The sequence below is a fragment of the Canis aureus genome, chromosome 10 (assembly GCF_053574225.1).
Source record: "Canis aureus isolate CA01 chromosome 10, VMU_Caureus_v.1.0, whole genome shotgun sequence".
NCBI classification, from domain to species: Eukaryota; Metazoa; Chordata; class Mammalia; order Carnivora; family Canidae; genus Canis; species Canis aureus.
In genome coordinates, this window is record NC_135620.1 from 41463083 (window position 1) to 41480804 (window position 17722).

The 17722-nt window shown below is 49.2% G+C and overlaps 1 long non-coding RNA gene across 1 annotated transcript; it reads right to left on the minus strand.

Moving 5' to 3' along the window:
• Positions 1-1048: 1048 nt before the first annotated feature.
• On the minus strand, positions 1049-8171 carry LOC144322273 (uncharacterized). Its single transcript, XR_013387869.1, has 2 exons — positions 7955-8171; positions 1049-3456 (listed from the first exon to the last, which is right to left on the minus strand). It is a non-coding gene; the product is annotated as an uncharacterized LOC144322273 (long non-coding RNA).
• Positions 8172-17722: the final 9551 nt, after the last annotated feature.

The window sequence follows — 17722 nt, forward strand, 5'->3', positions numbered from 1 at the left end:
TACAAGTGTCGCTGTAGGTGACCACCCAGCTCTCTTAAGGGCTATAGGATAATAACAACAAGCATCTTAGCAAGATTGAGGCCAAGAGATGGCAACCACAGCTATCACTTTGTGCCTTAAAGCCTCTGGAAATGGGAGAGGAAGAGAGTCACCTGAATAAGTAAATCAAAATAAAACTGTTGTCGGTTATTTCAGTATCTATGGTGTAGCAGGCATGGGCTGTGTGTGTCGCGTCAGCATGTAACAACTCTGGGATGTAGACCCTATGATCCCACTATACAGATGAGGACACCGAGATTCGGGGCTGTTGAAAAACAAAGGTCACCCGATGGTAAATGCCAGCCAGGGCTGGTTTGCTGGGGCAGCTCCAACAGGACACGGCCTGACTGGGGGGCTTCAACAACATGCATTTATTCTCTCCTGGCCCTGGAGGCTGGAAATCTGAGATCAAGGTGAGGGCAGGGCTCCTTTCCTCTGAGGTCTCCTTCTGTGGCCTGTAGACACATGTTCATTGTGTGTCTTCATGTGGTCACCCCTCTGTGTCCTCCTCTCCTCACCTCAGAAACTCACCAGTCGCATTTGACTTGGGCCCACCTGAATGACCCCATTACTTCTTCAAAGACCCTGTCTCCAAATACAGTCATGTGCTGACATCCTGGGGGTTCCAACCTCAGCCTGTGAAGGAGGGGGCACGATTCGGTCCAGAACGAGTGGCTGAGCCTGGATTCTGCTTCAAGTCTGGGATGCCAGAAGCTCGTATTGTTTCTGCTGCCTTATGTTGCCTTGGAATTCAAAAAGATTCCTTAATTTCTCTGGCCCACTTCAATGTGACTTAAGGAACCACAAAATAGATAATACCAAGGCACCTGGATGGCTCAGTGGTTGAGCGTCTGCCTTTGTCTCAGTTCGTGATCCCAGATCCCAGGATCGAGTTCCATGTCGGGCTCCCTGCAGGGAGCCTGCTTCTCCCTCTGCCTGTGTCTCTGCCTCTCTCTGTGTCTCTCACGAATAAATAAATAAAACCTTTAAAAAAAATAGACAATACCTATTTATAAGCAGTGAGCTCTTTGGGCCTTGAATTGTTTTATTCATTATTGTTCAAAGTACAATTGATTTGTCTCTATGCCTGCTAATGCAGGATGATGGAGGCTTTTTGTCGTTTTGTTGTTTATTTCTCCCCCAAATGTCCCACAGATAAAGGCCTAAAGACCTCTGCTAACCTGTGGCTGGGACTTCTCTGCACATTCTTGGCCGGGATCAAGACTCCTCTCCATGTCCTGCCTGAGGACCCTCTGGAGGGGTTACCAGGCCACAGCCAGCCTCTGGAATGTCCACAGAGCAGGCAGGACGTGGATGGCTTTGTCACCTCCGGCGAATAATCTAGCTGTGCCCCTTTCCAGTCCCTTAGGCTACTTCCCAAGATGAACTCCTTCCACAATTTCTACTGTCTCTGCAGTCAACCTATGATATTAGTTACTATTTTTCTAAGACCATTATACATGTTTTATTTAAGTGTATCTTTTTAAGGGAAGGCTTCTATCACTTTCTTAACTGGAAAGCCTGGAAGTTCGGCCACAGATAGAAGGTAAGTACAAGAAAACAAAATATTACTAAAGTCTAGATCGACACAGCTGCTTACCACCTCTCTCTGTTGGAAAAATAAATACTAGGAAGTGTCAAAGAAGCGATGGAGAAATGCTGCCACAGACATGAGATTTTTCTTCTAAGTTAATTGGGAGGTGGAAACAAACTAGAAGGTGGGAGTAACCTTCTTGCCCTGTGATCAGTGCTCTCTGGGTCTTTGTCATATCCCAAACCCATTCCACCCACATTCAGGAAATGCTGCTTTCTACCTTTCAAAGTGCTCTTAAGAGCACAGCCACCCGCACAAGCAGAGCAGACATTTTACACTGGTTTTCAATGGAGAAAGTGGATAAAACTCCAGCAAATGATAGGTACTCTTAGAAACTCCTGAACCCCAGGGAAGCTGCCTCTTTGGAGTTCAGAGTTGGATGACTGTGCTTGGGCTCTGGGAATGCAGTCCAGGGAGGGGAGGAGGGAGGGGAGGAGGGAAGGGAGGAACACTTTCGGCCAGGTGGTCCTGAGCCAACTACTACACAGCGGGAAACCAAACGTAGGTTCAGACACACATGCTAGACCCAGGTTTCCAGGACTCCTGGTCTCTTGACAGGGCTGCGGAAGGTGCTAGGATAACATCCGCTTCTTCCAGGGAAGGGGGGACCACTTGCTGCTCTCTTTGCTCAGCTGTGGAGATTGATTTGACTGCAGGATTTCCCAGGTCCTTCCTTTCCTGTCTTTGTTTTACAAACAGCTGACCTAATTCTCAAATCAGAGGACTCTTTAAACCCTGGCTCGTACAGGGTGGTCAGGGACCCCACCCAGGAGCTTGTGAGAAGTGCAGGGGGTCCCCGTGCTCCACTCTCTACACCCGCTCCCCACGTCACAGATCAATAGGAATCAGAAGCTCCAGGTGAACAAAGTCTCAAATTCGAATGCACATTAAATTTTGAGAAGCATTACTTTAAAAGACTGCAGTCAGGAGGTCATGCTGGACATGGGGCCACGGATCCTACAGGGGCATGGTCCTCCTGCTCGGAGCCAGGAGCCACCACTCTGCACGTTGCTACTGTGACGAGCACAGGTTCTAATCCAGGATCCCCTACTTACCAGCGGGAGGATCTTAAACAAGTCACCTAGCCTCTCGGGGCCTCTGCTGGCTCACTTGTAGAACAAAGAGAACAAAATCTACCCCTCGGGGTTGTCGGAAGTAGTCCAGGAGAATGCCCGCGGAGCACTTCACCAGGTGCCTGGCGCATGGGGAGTCCTGAGTCAAGGTGTGTTTTCAGTAAATAGGTATCGAGTACCTACAGTGTCCAGGCTGTGCTCCAGGCCCTAGGGATGTGGCACTGAACGGGACAGGTGGCAGGGTCCTGCTTTCGTGGGGTTTACATTCAAGGGGTGAGACAGGGGGAAAAAATTAGAACTTTCAGGAGCATTAAGAACCCTGAAGAAAATGAATCCCATGAGAGTGTAGTAGGTGTGGAAGTATGACAGGTGGTCAGGCGTGGTGTCTCTGAGGAAATGACACTGGAGCCAAGACCCCAGACTGATGAGGGAGGCAGTCATATGTACGTCTTGAGGCAGAGCATTCTAGATAGAGGTTCATCGGGCAGAGGGGCAAAAGCCCTGACTTGTGACAAGCCCACTTCAGGAAAGGAAGGTCACGTTGGCTGGAGCGGAGGTGTCAGGAGATTTCTTGATAGAAATCCCTCTCTGTCGGGGATGTTGTCCTTCAGCTCTCTAACCATCCTCCAGCTCTCTTCAGAAGGCCGTTCATGTTTGCCCACAGGACACGTGGCAGATGGGCCGACTTGGGGTCCATGAGTGTTCCTTGTCCCAGGCTCCAGCTCAGCAGGGATTTACTGGTCTGAATTCCTACGGGAGAAAGAGGTACTTCAGGCCCAACACCAAGTGCTTGGGAGAGGGAAGCAAGACTCTTCTAGGCTAGAGAGCCCCTGACTGGAGAAAGTTGAGGTCTCCACGGTGGGGTTTGTTTCCTCCTGATTTCACAGAGAAGCCAGTGGTGCCAAATGCTGTGGAAAGCATGCCCAGAGCAGCTGGCAAGATCTGACTCAGAGTTTGGACCAAATTTGGACTGTTAGATGGTAGTTCCAAGTCTGCCTCAACTGTTCAGCCTGAATTCACGAAGTGTTAGGCAAAGGGGGAAACAAGTAGCTTGCTTCAGAGGCTTAACTCCCCCTGTGAATCATGCCATGTTCTGTATAAGATCACCCTTTACAAAGAACTGGTGCCCGCTCCTCACTGGATCCTAACAACCCCGGGAGGCAGGGTAAGTCTCACCATCCCTATTTTGCAAATGCTTAGAAAGATTACAGCCTGGAGTGATAGAACCAGGACCAGAAAGCAGATCTTCTGGCCCCTGGCCAGTGGCCTTTTCAGTGGGCCAGCCATTGCCAGCAGCGCGTGACCGTTGCTCCCCGAAGATTCTCTTCAGGCACATCTTTCTTTCCACCATCCTGGCCTCCTGTGTGCTGCCCCCACCCCCGACTCTTGCCATTGCTAACTTTGGCTTACCCTCTCCTTGCTATCTTCATTTTATCCAAAGCATAATCCAGAATAATCTCCCCCATATAAGAGCAGCTACTTAGCACCTTCATTCCCCTTTGCGATGTAACCTAATAGCTACTCAGCTTCTGGGAATTAGGAAGTGGACATCTCTTTCTGGATTATTCAGCCTACCACATGCAGTCTTTCCCTGAGCAGCCATTTCTTGGCAGGAACGTCATCCTATGGGAGATTTACCACCACACCACACTTGGTAAGTCACCACTATCCTCCTACCTGTGTGCCTCCACTCAGCCAGGTGTTTGTAGTTTAGGGTGATTTAATCTCTAATCGTCTTTATTTTTAGTGTCCCTGGTGGGCATGAATCCTTAATGATCTTTGATTTTGGAAACTCTATTTGCTCGATTTAAAAAAAAAAAAAAAAAGTTGTGCTTGGGTGACTCAGTTGGCTAAGCATCCAACTCTTGGTTTCAACTCAGGTTATGATCTCAGGGTCATGAGATCGAGCCCTGTATCAGGCTCTGCACTGAGCATGGAGCCTGCTTGAGATTCTCTCTCTCCCTCTGCCCCTCCTGCTCTCGCTCTCTCTCTAAAAAACAAAAACACAAAAACCTCCTCCATTAAAAGGAAGAACTCCACATACCATCCTCCTGAAATGTTAAGATTTGGAGAAAGTTAAGTCCCACTTTGGATGGAGCCCAACCCTGAAAGTTTCCCTTCCAGAGGCGAAGGGCACTGCCACCACCTGTGCTAGAGAAGGGGGAGCCGTTTCTCAGTCTTAATCAGAACGTGTCGTCCTTTAACAATCCACCTAGATGGGCAGCCTGGGTGGCTCAGAGGTTTAGGGCCGCCTTTGGCCCAGGGCCTGATCCTAGAGACCCAGGATCGAGTCCCACGTCGGGCTCCCTGCATGGAGCCTGCTTCTCACTGTGTCTCTACCTCTCTATGTTGCTCATGAATAAATGAATAAAATATTTTAAACACACACACACACACACAGTCCCCCTAGACGCTGTTTATAGCTATGCAGTCTCCGAAAGGCAGGTCAGCAGCTCCCCTCCTCCCGGGTGGGCCGTCTGTTGGAAGAAGGCCTTAGAAGCCGCACTAATGCATTCAACTGGTTGCTTTGCTGATGACATCACACATACCAGAGTCACCGCGGCTGGCTGAGTCCAATTACGGTAAATGCGACACTGAGATTTCCAGTACAGCCCGAGAAAGGTCTTGAAGATTTCAGACTTTGGGGGGAAAAAACCGGCTGGAATAGAGTCTGGCCACACTGTTTCGTTGGTCTGGGGTAATATAAACACAAGGCAGGGCTCTGTGTACGGTTCTTCCTGTAAAAACCCTTGAAGGAGCCTAAGGAACAGAGTGCCCTTCCACAGTGGATGGCTCCCTTTAGAGAATTCCGTGCTGAGAACGCAAAAATCCCAGCTCTTGGATGCCAAGGAAAAATCCAAGGCTCTCACCTGCCTCTTTCATTTCACAAGCTTTTACTGACCATCAGCTTTTATCAAGAGCTCTAGGGGATCCCTGGGTGGCTCAGTGGTTTGGTGCCTGCGTTCGGCCCAGGACGTGATCCTGGAGTTCCGGGATCAAGTCCCACGTCGGGCTCCCTGCATGGAGCCTGCTTCTTCCTCTGCCTGTCTCTCTCTCTCTCTCTCTCTCTCTCTCTCATAAACAAATGAATAAAATCTTAAAAGAGCTCTGGGTGATGATTTGGGGAAAACAAAGCAGATGAGGCCAGCTCAGGGCAGGCCAGTCTATGCAGGATCCCAAGCAGCCTAATTATTTGGTGCTACTCTAATTGAATATTCCTTATTTTCTATACTTATTTAGTGGGTATGGGGAGAAAAGGATTTACTACTCTTTCTATACAGAAGCAAATCCAGTTACCTCTAATTGGCGATAAGAAAATGTTCAACACTTCTGGCATTCACTAGAATTTTTGTTTTCTTCCCAGTTTTAAATTGTCATTTGTTTTCAAATCAGACCACTTTTACGCAGAAGGACATATTGGAGAGTTTTGAATTCAGGAGATAATAATATAATTCACTCAATGCAATAAGTAGCAGTACCCTATCAACAGTATGTGGTATCAGAATGATGGTTGTCTACCACTTTCAGGCCACACTGTCCGCTGGGTGGTCTCAGAGTAGTGTGATATTCTTGTTGCTGTATGTTTTTCATATACAATTTATAATTTGAAAAATTCTGCCAGTATTTTCATTGAAATCCAATTTCTTGGGCTTATTTCTAGCTATATTATTCTCAAGTTGCCGAAAATAGGATCTTTTCTTCTACGTTTTACAATCAATTGCTGTTTCCATATTTCAGGCTCTTTTTTTTAGTACTGATTCAGAGTAAATTTTTATAGCTGCCTTTGTGAACTTTCCTATTCATTTTCATATTTTTTCCTATTAGTTTTCTTATTTCTTTCCCTGAGGTATATGATCATACCATCCACAAATACTGCTAGGCTTCTGGCAAGTTTGGAACTAGTTAGCTCCTTGTCTTCTAGTTATGCTGGTCTGTGTCTCCAGACCAGTGTTAAGAGGTGGTAGTGAATTTGGAAGTCCCTGCCTCGTCACTGACCTTAATGGGAATGTTTTTCATGTCTTTCCATTAGCATGACTGCAGCTTTGGGAATAGGATCTATATTTTCTGTTTCATGGGACTTTCCTGATACAGCCTGCCTTCATGCCTTGGTACATGTCTCCCTCCTTTACTTGGGAAACCTTTACTTAACCTCCATGGTTTCTTTCAAACTCCATCTTCAGCATGAAGTCTTCCTTCTGACTCGGGCTATTAGTCATCTCCTCTCCTGTTTTCCCATAATACCCAGCTCATCCTTTCATTAGGTATGACACCTAACACACTGCTTTGTAACCATCTGTGGCTTTCTTTAGGGCTCTGAGCCCCCTTAGATCAGGTGTCCTGTCCAGAGCTTGGTAAGGACTGGGCCAGCCACGCCACGTCTGGAAGCACTGATCTCATGAAGGACACATCTGTAGACTTAGTCTCAGTATTTAACCCCTCTTGGCCTCATGACTTTAAATACTGTCTATAGGGAATTGATCTCAAATTGGTAGCTCTTGCCCTGACCTGTGCATTGAGCACATTCGTCCAACTGCCCACTTGATTTATACCAGCTTGAGCCACACCGCCACACCTATCCTGTCTAAAACAGAACTGTCGAGTCCCGGTTCCTCCAAATCTGTTGCTGACCAGCCTCTCACACCAACTGTCCCCTGTCGGCCAGTGGCACCAGAGTCGCCCTGGACTCCTTTCTTCCTCGCACCTTGCACCCCCCGTAGGAGCCGCTACAGAGACAGAGCGCGAACAAGTCTTAGAATAATGTGAAAAGGAAATTACCATTTCTCACAGATACACAAGCACAAACGCACTCCTTTGTATGTAAGAGGCCAGCAGTGGTCGCCTTTTGGGAGTGAAACAGGGTGGCTGGGATACAAGGACGGGAAGGAGACTACGTCTCCACCCTTCCTGCTCCGAGTTCTGACCCACGTGCCTGCCTTCCCTCTTCAAAACCAGTTAAGCAGCAGAACAGCGACGACAGGAGGCGTTTGACCTTGTGATTTGAGACCCGAGCGTGCATGGGGCGGGACACAGATGAAACTGGGTAACGAAACTGATCTCGCGGAATTATGACCATCAGAGAGCATGTTCTCAACACCTAGCCGAGGGCCTGGGCCGCTTTGGGTGTCCAATAAATGGGAGCTGCTATTACTCGCAGACTGCGGAACAGAATCACACATCATTTAGTGGGGTGGGAGGCTGGATTCTGCAGGTTTAACTAGGGTAGGCCGAATTCTCCAGTTACTCTTACGTGTTGCACGTCCAGATGGCGTCTGGCGAGGGCCAGCTGTGAGGCCCGAGCGCCCCACCCGGGAGGTGCGAGCAGCCGGGGCTTGGCCTGAAGCCCTAGGTCAGAGCCCGCCCGGCCCGGCCCGGCCCGGCCCGGCCCGGCCCAGAGGGCGTGGGCCCCAGAACACCCCTTTCCTCGGGGGCCCGGGCGCGCACGAGCCCCTCCCCGGCGGCTCTGCAGCACCTGCCCGGCCCTGACTCACGGAGCCCGTGCTCCCGCCCCCGGGCGCAGCCGATTGGATGACGCGTGCGCCCTGACTCAGGCTGAGCCAATCAGACTCTCCTCCGCGTGACGCGCCGCTGGAACCGAAGGAGGCCCGGGTCAGCGTCTCTAGGAGGCCAGTGGTTGGCTGGGTCGGGGTGGAGCGGTGGGTAGAGCCGCAGGACAGTCCAGTGCCCCGACGCAGAGGGCTTCGGCCCGGCTCCACCCCGGCCAGAGGCGCGGCTCTGTCAGTGCCTTTGAGACTGACTGGTCGGGTGTCCCTGGGCGCTTCGGGTTCTTTTCCACCTGGCTCGCTTTTCTCTTTAGGCCAAGTCAACTTGGTGTCTGGGTTTTCTTCTCTTTCTTTTTCTCTTATTTTTGGTTTGTTTTTTTAGGTTTTTTTTTTTTTTTTTTTTTTTTTTTTTGATAACTAAAACATGCAAACCAATACAGACATTGACAGCGATAAATCCCCACCTCCCTGTGACGGTAACAGAGTTCCATGGGCCAAGCCCCAACAGCGGCTGAGCCTTTGGAGAGCAGCCCTGACACCTGTCCCAGGAGACAAGTCCTGTGCAGGGAAAGGAATTCCATCTGGGCTGGTTTGGGCTGCGAAAGGTGGGTGTGGAGAGCAGGGGAAGGAGAGCTAGGCCTAAGGGGCTTCCCCAGAGAATGGGCCCTGGCTACGGTGTCCCTTTCCTAGAGCTGCCATAACAAAGTACCAAGGAGTGGGGGTCTGGGGGCGGGCGGATTAAAGCAACAGAAGTTGAGGGTCTCACAATTCTGGAGGCTGGAAGGCTGAGATCAGTGTCAGCAGAGCCGTGCTTAATCTGAGACCTGTAAGCTTCTGGCGGTGGCTGTCCATCCTTGGCATTCTGTGACTTCAAGCTTCTCTACTCACCTCTCCCACCACACGGCAAGCTCCCTGTGTGTCTGTCTGTCTTCACCTGGCATTCTCCTATGCGTGTCTGTGACCAAATATTCTTTTTATAAGAACACCAGTCGCTGGTTTAGGGCCCACCTTAATGACCCTGATTCTACCTCTAAAGATCCTATTTCCAAATAAGATCCCATTCACTGGGGGGCGGGGGGTTAGAATTTCAACATATCTTTTGGGGAGCACAACTGAACCCGTAGCAGCTGCCGATGGAAGAGAAGCACTGCCACTCACTGTATGGGATGCTGTCTATCCAGGAAAACAGAAGCCACTTAGTGTTTGAAATAGGGGGGAGAGCAGAGGCTGAGAAGACAAACAGGAGTCTGAGATCAACCTGGAGATTGGCAAAAGCAGGGAGCTCCTACCACCTCTAAGATGGAGAGATGCAGTGAAGGCCTATGTTAAGGGACATTGGGGTCTGGATCCCCCACTGACTGGAAGCTAGAGCATGGAGGAAGAGCAGAGGAGCTGAGGGCGAGCAGGCCTTGTACTGCTAACTTGAATCTCATGACAGCCTGGGAGACTCGGGGAGCCTAAGCAGCTAGCTCCAGAGCACCAGCCCCAGGCCCCATCATCTCTCGGGTTTGCACGTGAATGTGTGGTAACAGGAGCTCCGGTTACTTCTCTTCAACTGTTCAGGTTCCACAGTGATTCCTTCTCTGTCCTGCCCCCCACCTAGACAACCCTCTTTAGAAAGCAACCACATAAGGGAAGCCCTTCAGTGAGGAAAGGGCACACTCATCAGCCATTGGGTCACCATTACCATCTCCATTCTGTCCTCCTGCCCTTTGGACTTTTGCTCCAGTCTCAGACGAGGCCTGCTCACTCGTGCTCATTCTGTACCAGACCTTAAAACATCTGAATCACTCTTCCCCGGGGCTAATTCCTTTTTTATCCTTGACATCTCAACCCTATCATGACTTCTCAAGGAGGCCCTCTCCTTCCCTCAGACTAGCCTGTTGTGTGTCCCCTTGGCCATAATAATTCCTCTCTCATAATCTTGCATTTTCTAATCTGGGGCCTGGTGGTGTAGCCTCCTGAACTATTCACTTATGGGTGGTGGTCCTCTGCCTCTGTTTTTCCATGTCTTCATTTCTACAGGGTTCCAGGCTTATACTCCTTTGTTGGAGGGATTTTTCCAGAAGCTGAATGAAGGCACTGCTCTTCCTGTAAGACCCTAAACTCCATGCAGGAGAGGGAGAGAGCCATACCCCCCATGATGGGAAGAGTGAGACGAACAATTATCTTTGAGAATGGCCGAATGGATGACTGTTGGCAGTTGCTGAGCCTAGCGAAACCAGACCTAAATGTAGCCAAGTGTGGTAGGATGGTTCCCTCGAGCACATTTTCTAAAAATTTGGCCTTTTGAACCATTTTAAGCCATGTATTAGCATAGCTTCTGTGAAGAATAGGGCAAAAAGGGGAGAGTATGAGATACATCATGGAGTAGACAATGATGCCCACTCCCCCACCACCCAAGGGTGACATGGGCTCTATCCTTAGGCATTACCCCGCATGGGGAGGAGTGGTCTGTCTGCATCTAAGATTGGAGCCTGCAGTGTGGCTGTTCCCCGGGAGCTGTGAACAGACCTCAGAGTGATGGCTGAGTGGTGTACCTGGGAGCCAGCACCCAGCCACGGCCATCCCTGCTCTGGCAAGGACTCCTGTGCCTACAGGTGGCAGGAAAACAGAGGAATACTTCTGAGCTGCCTGCCGTCCTGAGCCTCCTCGTCCGTCTAAGGCCCGAGAGAATGTAGGGATGCTTGCAGCAGCTCCCATGGACCTGGGACCAGAGGCCCTGTGTTCTCAGAATCCTCCTCAAACCCCTGGGCTTCCAGTGCAAACCTAGGAGCTGGAATTTCCTGCTCTTCTGGCAGGATGAGAGCTTAGCACTGAGTTCAAGAAAATAAAATAGAAAGGTGTATTTTTACACTCGAATCGTGGACTGAGGTTCACAGGCCACTTGGTTTCATGTCTGACTTGCCCAGGTCCCTGGCAGCCAAGACTGCCTCACTCACAGCCCAAAGCCTCAGAGGTGCCCCATCAATATTGCCTGAATCTAGGGACACCTGGGAGGCTCAGCAGTTGAGCGTCTGCCTTTGGCTCCGGTCATGATCCCCACGGTCCTGGGATTGAGTCCCACATCCGGCTCCCGGCAGGAGCCTGCTTCTCCCTCTGCCTGTGTCTCTGCCTTCTTTCTGTGTTTCTTATGAATAAATAAATAAATAAAATCTTATATATATATATATTGGCTGAATCTAATGAATGGGCAGCTCGAGCAGTCAAATCTCAGAGGAGCCTCTCTCTACTTCCTGCAGCCGTGGCCCGCGTCCATCAGCCCCGGGAAGCATCCGTGCCGACTGTCCTCTGAGCCCTGGTGACCCAGGAGCAGGTGCCCCGACGACGCGGGCAGTTTCCGTCCAGGCAGGCAACCCCTCCGTGGTGAGGGGCACCTCTGAAGTTGCCTAGCATCTCAGGGCTGCTGGCCCATCTTTTGAATTTTCAAGTGCCCGAGCTCTTGTGAGTGCCTTCTATGTTTATATTCCAGGAGGCTTGAATCTGTGCCTTGCAAAAATGCAAGTTGGAAAGTTAATTCATTCCTTTATGTCAAGGTAATTGCAATTTCACCCTAATCCTCTCTTGTCAAAGACATCGCTACAATGCAGGGAGTTATCTTTTACAAGAGACACTTCAAGGTGATTTAATAACAACACTTGCTATGAGTCACATTTTCCCTGTAGTCCTCCACTCTTCAGCTGGGGAGAATAGGGTTTCAAGTACAGAAGAGAAGGCATTTGGCCAGGCTCATAGCCCACTTACATGCTCTCAGCCAAAGGCTCACCTTCGAGAAAAGAGAAAACTCTAATGAGCACCTGGGGTGACTAAGGTGCTAAACGACTCTTGGGGAGCAAGGGCATTTTTGTTTGTTTTGCCTTACTTCTATTCATCCCGTGCCCCGAAGCTTCTTAGGACCCTTATGAACTGGACAACAGCGGATGAAAAGGGAATGTAATATTGAAATCAATGATTAATTCCACACATCTTTACTGACCCCCACTGCTGCGTGTGCACCAGGCACCGCACCAGGGGCCGGGCTACAACAGCCCAGCAGGCTTGCCCGCTGGTGGCCGTGGCCCAGCTGAGCGTGTCCTGGAGCAGCTCAAGCTCCCGGGCACGCTCCCTTTCTCTTTCCCTTTCTCCCCCCACTCCCCAGCCCCTGCACTCTCAGAGTTGGAAAACTAGAAATTTATGTCACAGATCCTCCTTTTATTCTTTTTTAATCCTATCTGCACAACAAAAGGAAGAAGAGTGTTTTTTTTTTTTTCCTGATCTCCCCAAATCCCCATCACCCTGCACAGTGGGGGAAAAAGCGCTTCGCACTTTCTCATTCTTGTCACAGGCTAGATCAGACCAAAAGGCAAAAGAGCACTGGCTGGGCTGCGGCTAAGCTTCAGGAGATGGGGGGAGGCAAGGCCAGCAGGTGGCCCCATCCTGAAGCCCCCTCAGCTCCAGACGGGGGAAGTCTTCTCCCAGCAGCCACGCCTCTAGACGCCCCGTAAGTGTTGGCCTCAGCCCGGGAGGAAATCAGGCTGCAGGCAAGACGTCTCAGTGGGAACTGGCTTTGCAAGGCTCCCCCCGCAACGTCTCCCTGAAAAAATACACAAGCAAAATACAGTTTTAAATCAAGACAAGCCAGTTAAGACAAGAGGACAACTTTGCCAAGTGCCAGTTATTCCTTCTTCCAGGTGGAATTTTCTGGGCATGCCAGCACTGGTATTTCTTGCCGTAGGCAGATTCCCCACCCATGCTTCTAAAAACCCACACTGGCTACTCCTAATGGGGATCTTAGCCTGTTTCTTTCAACTGGATTTCTAAAACAAAGAACAATGTAATTGGCATGTCATGACAGGTTAACAGGACCGCCTTCACAGATACTGTGTATTTTCAGCTCAGACTTTCACCAGCCAGGATGTTCTGTACAGAACAAAACCGACCGGCCAGAGCCAGGCGAAGAGGTGCCAACCCGCGGGGGAGCCGTGACCCGGGCTGACAGGGTCAACTTTGCATCTTGATTAGGAAAAAAAAAGCCCCCCCAAAACCAAAAACCAAAATCCTGCTGTTTTTCCACATGTGTGATGTCACATCAGAATACGGTCATTTCAGGTGTAAAATTACTTGGAGTTTGGCCACCTTGAACCCTCCGTGAAATGAAATGGGATGGAGGTGAATTTCAACCATCCAGGCTGGAGCTGTCTTTGAAAGTTAGAAAAACAAAAAGTAACAGCCGCTGCCTCCGTGTTGACAATCATTTCTTGCCCCAGCCATTGGCTTTCCTTGGTTGGATGGAATCCTTTGTCATAACAGAGACTCCAAACTACCAGCAAAGCACCCTTCTGCCCGGGATGGATTCCAGTGAAAACAGAGCAGAACATTTGAACCTGGGATCCTTACCAAGTCCCCCGCGGGTCTGAGTGTCTGAGGCTTTCTGCATGAGGTCCTTGCGATCACCAGCCACAGTCCTGGGCAGGGGAGCAGCTCTCCACTCTTGCCTTCCAGGAGTGGGGTCCCTCCCTCCCTCGTGACCTTTGTGTCAGCTAATGACCCCACCTGAAATGCACAAACACTCCTCCTGTGACCTCAAGACAAAGACAAAAGCTGAAGCTTAACCCCTGGGGTTTTGTGAAGCCCCGGTTACACCTCTAGGTGTGAGGCCCCAGCCTGGGTGCAGCCAAGGCTGAGAACCACTGGTTTAGCTTAAAACAGCTGCCTTTGTCGACCAGAATAGGTGGGCAAACCATGCACCCTGTCTTCCAGATGAATAATGCAAATAAGTGCTCTGACAAGGTGCTCTGTGTCCCGCAGGGATGGTGGCAGGACAGCTGGAGAATGATGGCTCTGGGGTGGGGATGGATTACTGCCAGGTGCATGGCATCAGTGCCCCAGGTTAACAGGAATGGGGGAGCCAAACCCAGAGCTCTGCCATCAGATATAAGTGTAGGACCCCAAAAGGAAGCTCAGAGAAGAGAAAAAAGGACACAGAGTTGGGCTCTCAGAAGGCAGGAACAGCTGTGGTTTATGTGCCAGAGGAAGCTGGACTCCACATTGCACATCCAGTGGGACCCCCACAGTGACAGACCTTCATCCCTGAGCGTCCCTGCCCTCAGCTCTTTGGGTAGTTAGTCTTCAGTGGCTATAGTTTAGTTCTGCATATGAGAAGCAACTCAGAAAGGATAGTAGCCTTGAGTTCAGATTAACACACATGGGTAGATGTTGACATCAGTTCCTGGGATTTCAAAGCACTGGGCATTGAGGTAATACAGTGATGATGGAATGGAAATCTAAACCACTCTGGGAAATTCAGGACGGCGGCTAACTTAGTTGGGGTTCTCCAGAGAGAAAGAACCAATGGGTTGTAAATAGACATCTAAGAGGAGATTGATATGAGCTTTGGGCAATGTGATTATGGAGACTGAGCTATGCCACCACATGCAGTCTGCAAGCTGGAGAACCGGGAAAGCAGTGGCATAATTCAGCTGGAGTCCAAGGTCTGAGACCTGGGAACTCTGATATCTGAAGGCAGGAGAAGTTGAGAATCACAGCCCAAGACAAGAGAACCTTGGCCTTGTGCTGATGTTTTGCTCTATTTGGGACCTCCAGGGGTTGGATGATGCCTACCCGCATTGGTCTAAGGGAGGATCACCTTTGATCAGCAGACTGGAGTAAGCTAATTTCTTCTGGAAAAACCCTCCAGTTCTCCGGGTTCCCTCAGCCCGGTCCGGCTGACATGTAAGCTTAGCCATCATGGTCACTGTACTTGCATCTCCCAGAGATGCGTCTTGTGTAACCAAAGCTTTGGGCATCAAAGCCTTTGCTCGAGCTGTGCTCCTGATTCATGACCTTCCCCGGAGCTAGTCCTGTCACATGTTGAAGGTTGACCGTATTAGGTTTACTCATGCCGGAGAAATGATACTTGGCATCCCCTGGATGAATATTTGGGTTTCCTCTCCCAATGTTCTTTCTACTCATTTCATGGGTCTTTCTGAGAGAACAACTTTGGATTTTCAAAACAGAAACAAAGGCTTAGTGCGCCACCGAGGTGAGGTCACATCCCAGGCTCGTGAGCAATCCATCTGGACTCTCGGCCACAGCAACCTGGTGCCCTTAGTCCCAACACTGCCAGCCAAAGGATGGCTCGTGTCATGTGTGGACCTTGCTCTAGCGATTTCAGAGTAATCCAATCCCATTTTGTCTGAGCCACATTTACAACTATCACCTTAATTAATCACGTTGAATCCCAGTTACAGGGTACTCTCCACATCCGAGGTTAGCAGCCCCCACGAGCTGCAGTGCTTTGTCCTGGTTGCATATTAGAATCTCTGGAAGCTTGAAAAACTGCTGGTACCAGGCACCCCACCACTCAAGATTCTGATTTAATTTTGCTGGGGTGGGTGAAGGTGGTGGTATATTTTTTCTTTTTTCTTTGTTTTTGTTTTTTTTTTTCTTTTCTTTTCTTTTCTTCTTTTTTTTTTTTTTTTCTGTTTGGACTTCTTACTATTTCAGCCAATCACCATTAATCATTTTCAGTGAGTGAGTACTTACGACTGATCTCCCAGCCCAATGAACAACAGCTCTTGTATTTCCTCCTTGATACTAATTAATAATTGGGTCATCTCTCCAGTTCCTTACATGGATGTATGAAGATTGGGGAACTTCTTTGACAAATGGAAGTTCTTTTTTTTTTTTTTTTTTTTTTTAAATTTTTTATTTTTTTTGAGAGTGGAGGTAAGGGGCAGTGCAGAGGAGAGGGAGAGAATCTTAAGGAGGCTCCAAGCCCAGAGTGCAGCCTGACTCAGGGCTTGGATCTCATGACCCTGAGATCGTGACCTGAACCAAAATCAAGAGTCATCTGCTTTAACCAGCTGAGCCACCCAGTGCCTTAGAAGTCTGACATTTTTAATGAAACTAAAATAGACCAGCTGTTCTTTGTGAATTCATTCTTAGAGGGTCCTAAGAATTTCCTACAACATTGAAGGTTAGTGGCTGAGAGCTTACGGACTTCAAAAGGGGAGGGTATGTGTGACTATGGGTACAGTTGTCCTTGCCATCTTCTGAATATTACCTGCTATCCTCCTATTTATTGACCTTAAAAGCATTAACTCCTAGAAGTGACATGTACCATCACCACAAACGTCTTTTCAACTTTAGAAAAATCTACTCCCAAATTTTCCCATATTTTCATTCTCTCTAACCAGTAAGAAACTGTCGAGCGTCTGGCCTGCTTGGGTCTTTTTTTATTGCAAGGAATATTTTTTTTAAATGCTTATGTTATGGGTCAGGAGAAAAAACAGTGAGGATTGGATTCATTCCAGGCTCACTTCTAGGTTCTCAGTGAACTCTGAATATATGCTGTCTCTTGATACTTATGTTTAATCCCGATGATAAAAGGGGGAAGGGGGATGTCCCCACCATGCAGGAGTAGCTCGAGACTCTTTCATCCCAGAGTAAAAACACCAGGTCCTAATTCTGAGATACTTCCCAGGCTGAGGTGTGCCTCTGAGGGCTTCAGTACATTTTCTCTTCATCTCTGCCAACTTCATGATCTGATTTTTACTGGCTGGGTCTGTCTCCTGTCTCCCTCCCATGAGGCCCTTTGGGGCTGAGGCTGCATCTTTCCTCCTAAATACATCCAATTGGACGCAGAGTAGGTACTCAAATAGGTGGCCAAAAAATGAGTGAACGAATGAAGAATCTACTCCCCCAAAGCTAGCCAAGAGTAGTCCAGTTGGAGGACACGAGGGAGAGGTCAGGGCCGTGGGTGCCCTGTGCTGAGGCGAGCTGCAGAGATTTATTGCTCCGGCTCCTGCCTCCATCTGTCCACTGTTGTATTGCTAGTCAATATTGGCGGTTGTTGAATAACCTTCATTTATACATTATTTAGTAGGGGCAATCAGTCAAAGTCTCCATGATCGTGGCCCGGCTTTTTCAACTTGCCTCTTATCTGTAAACACATTTCCTGAGCTGCTCTATCTTTTCATCTTGTCTAGGTGATCTATAGCAATATCCCAGGACCTGCCTATTTTCTCTTTAATCCCCTGATGGATTATAAATAGCCTGTGCTAAACCTTCCCGAAGCTTTGAAGGCAAATTCCTGCTTGCTGAATGCTGATCAGCCTCTTGCTCCACACTCAGACCCCTTCAGGAGGCCGCCCTCCTGCCCCAGGGCCGACGCAGAGCCTTCTACACATCTCTGGGCTCCTGTGATAGTTCACACTGCGGCCGACGCGTGGATGGATGGTGGGAACACGCACAGCACTCGCTGCTGGAGACACTTAACAGAGGTGATCCAATAAGTGAAATCTAGCATAAAAATGGCAGAGGAGAGGGCACCTGGGTGGCTCAGTGGTTAAGCGTCTGCCTTTGGCTCAGGTCATGATCCCTGGGTCCTGGGATCGAGTCCTGTATCAGGCTTTGTGCAAGGAACCTACTTCTCCCTCTGTCTATGTCTCTGTCTCCCTCATGAATAAATACATTAAAATCTTTAAGAAAAAAAAAAACTAAAAAAAATGGCAGGGGAGAAAGCAAGCAAAAGA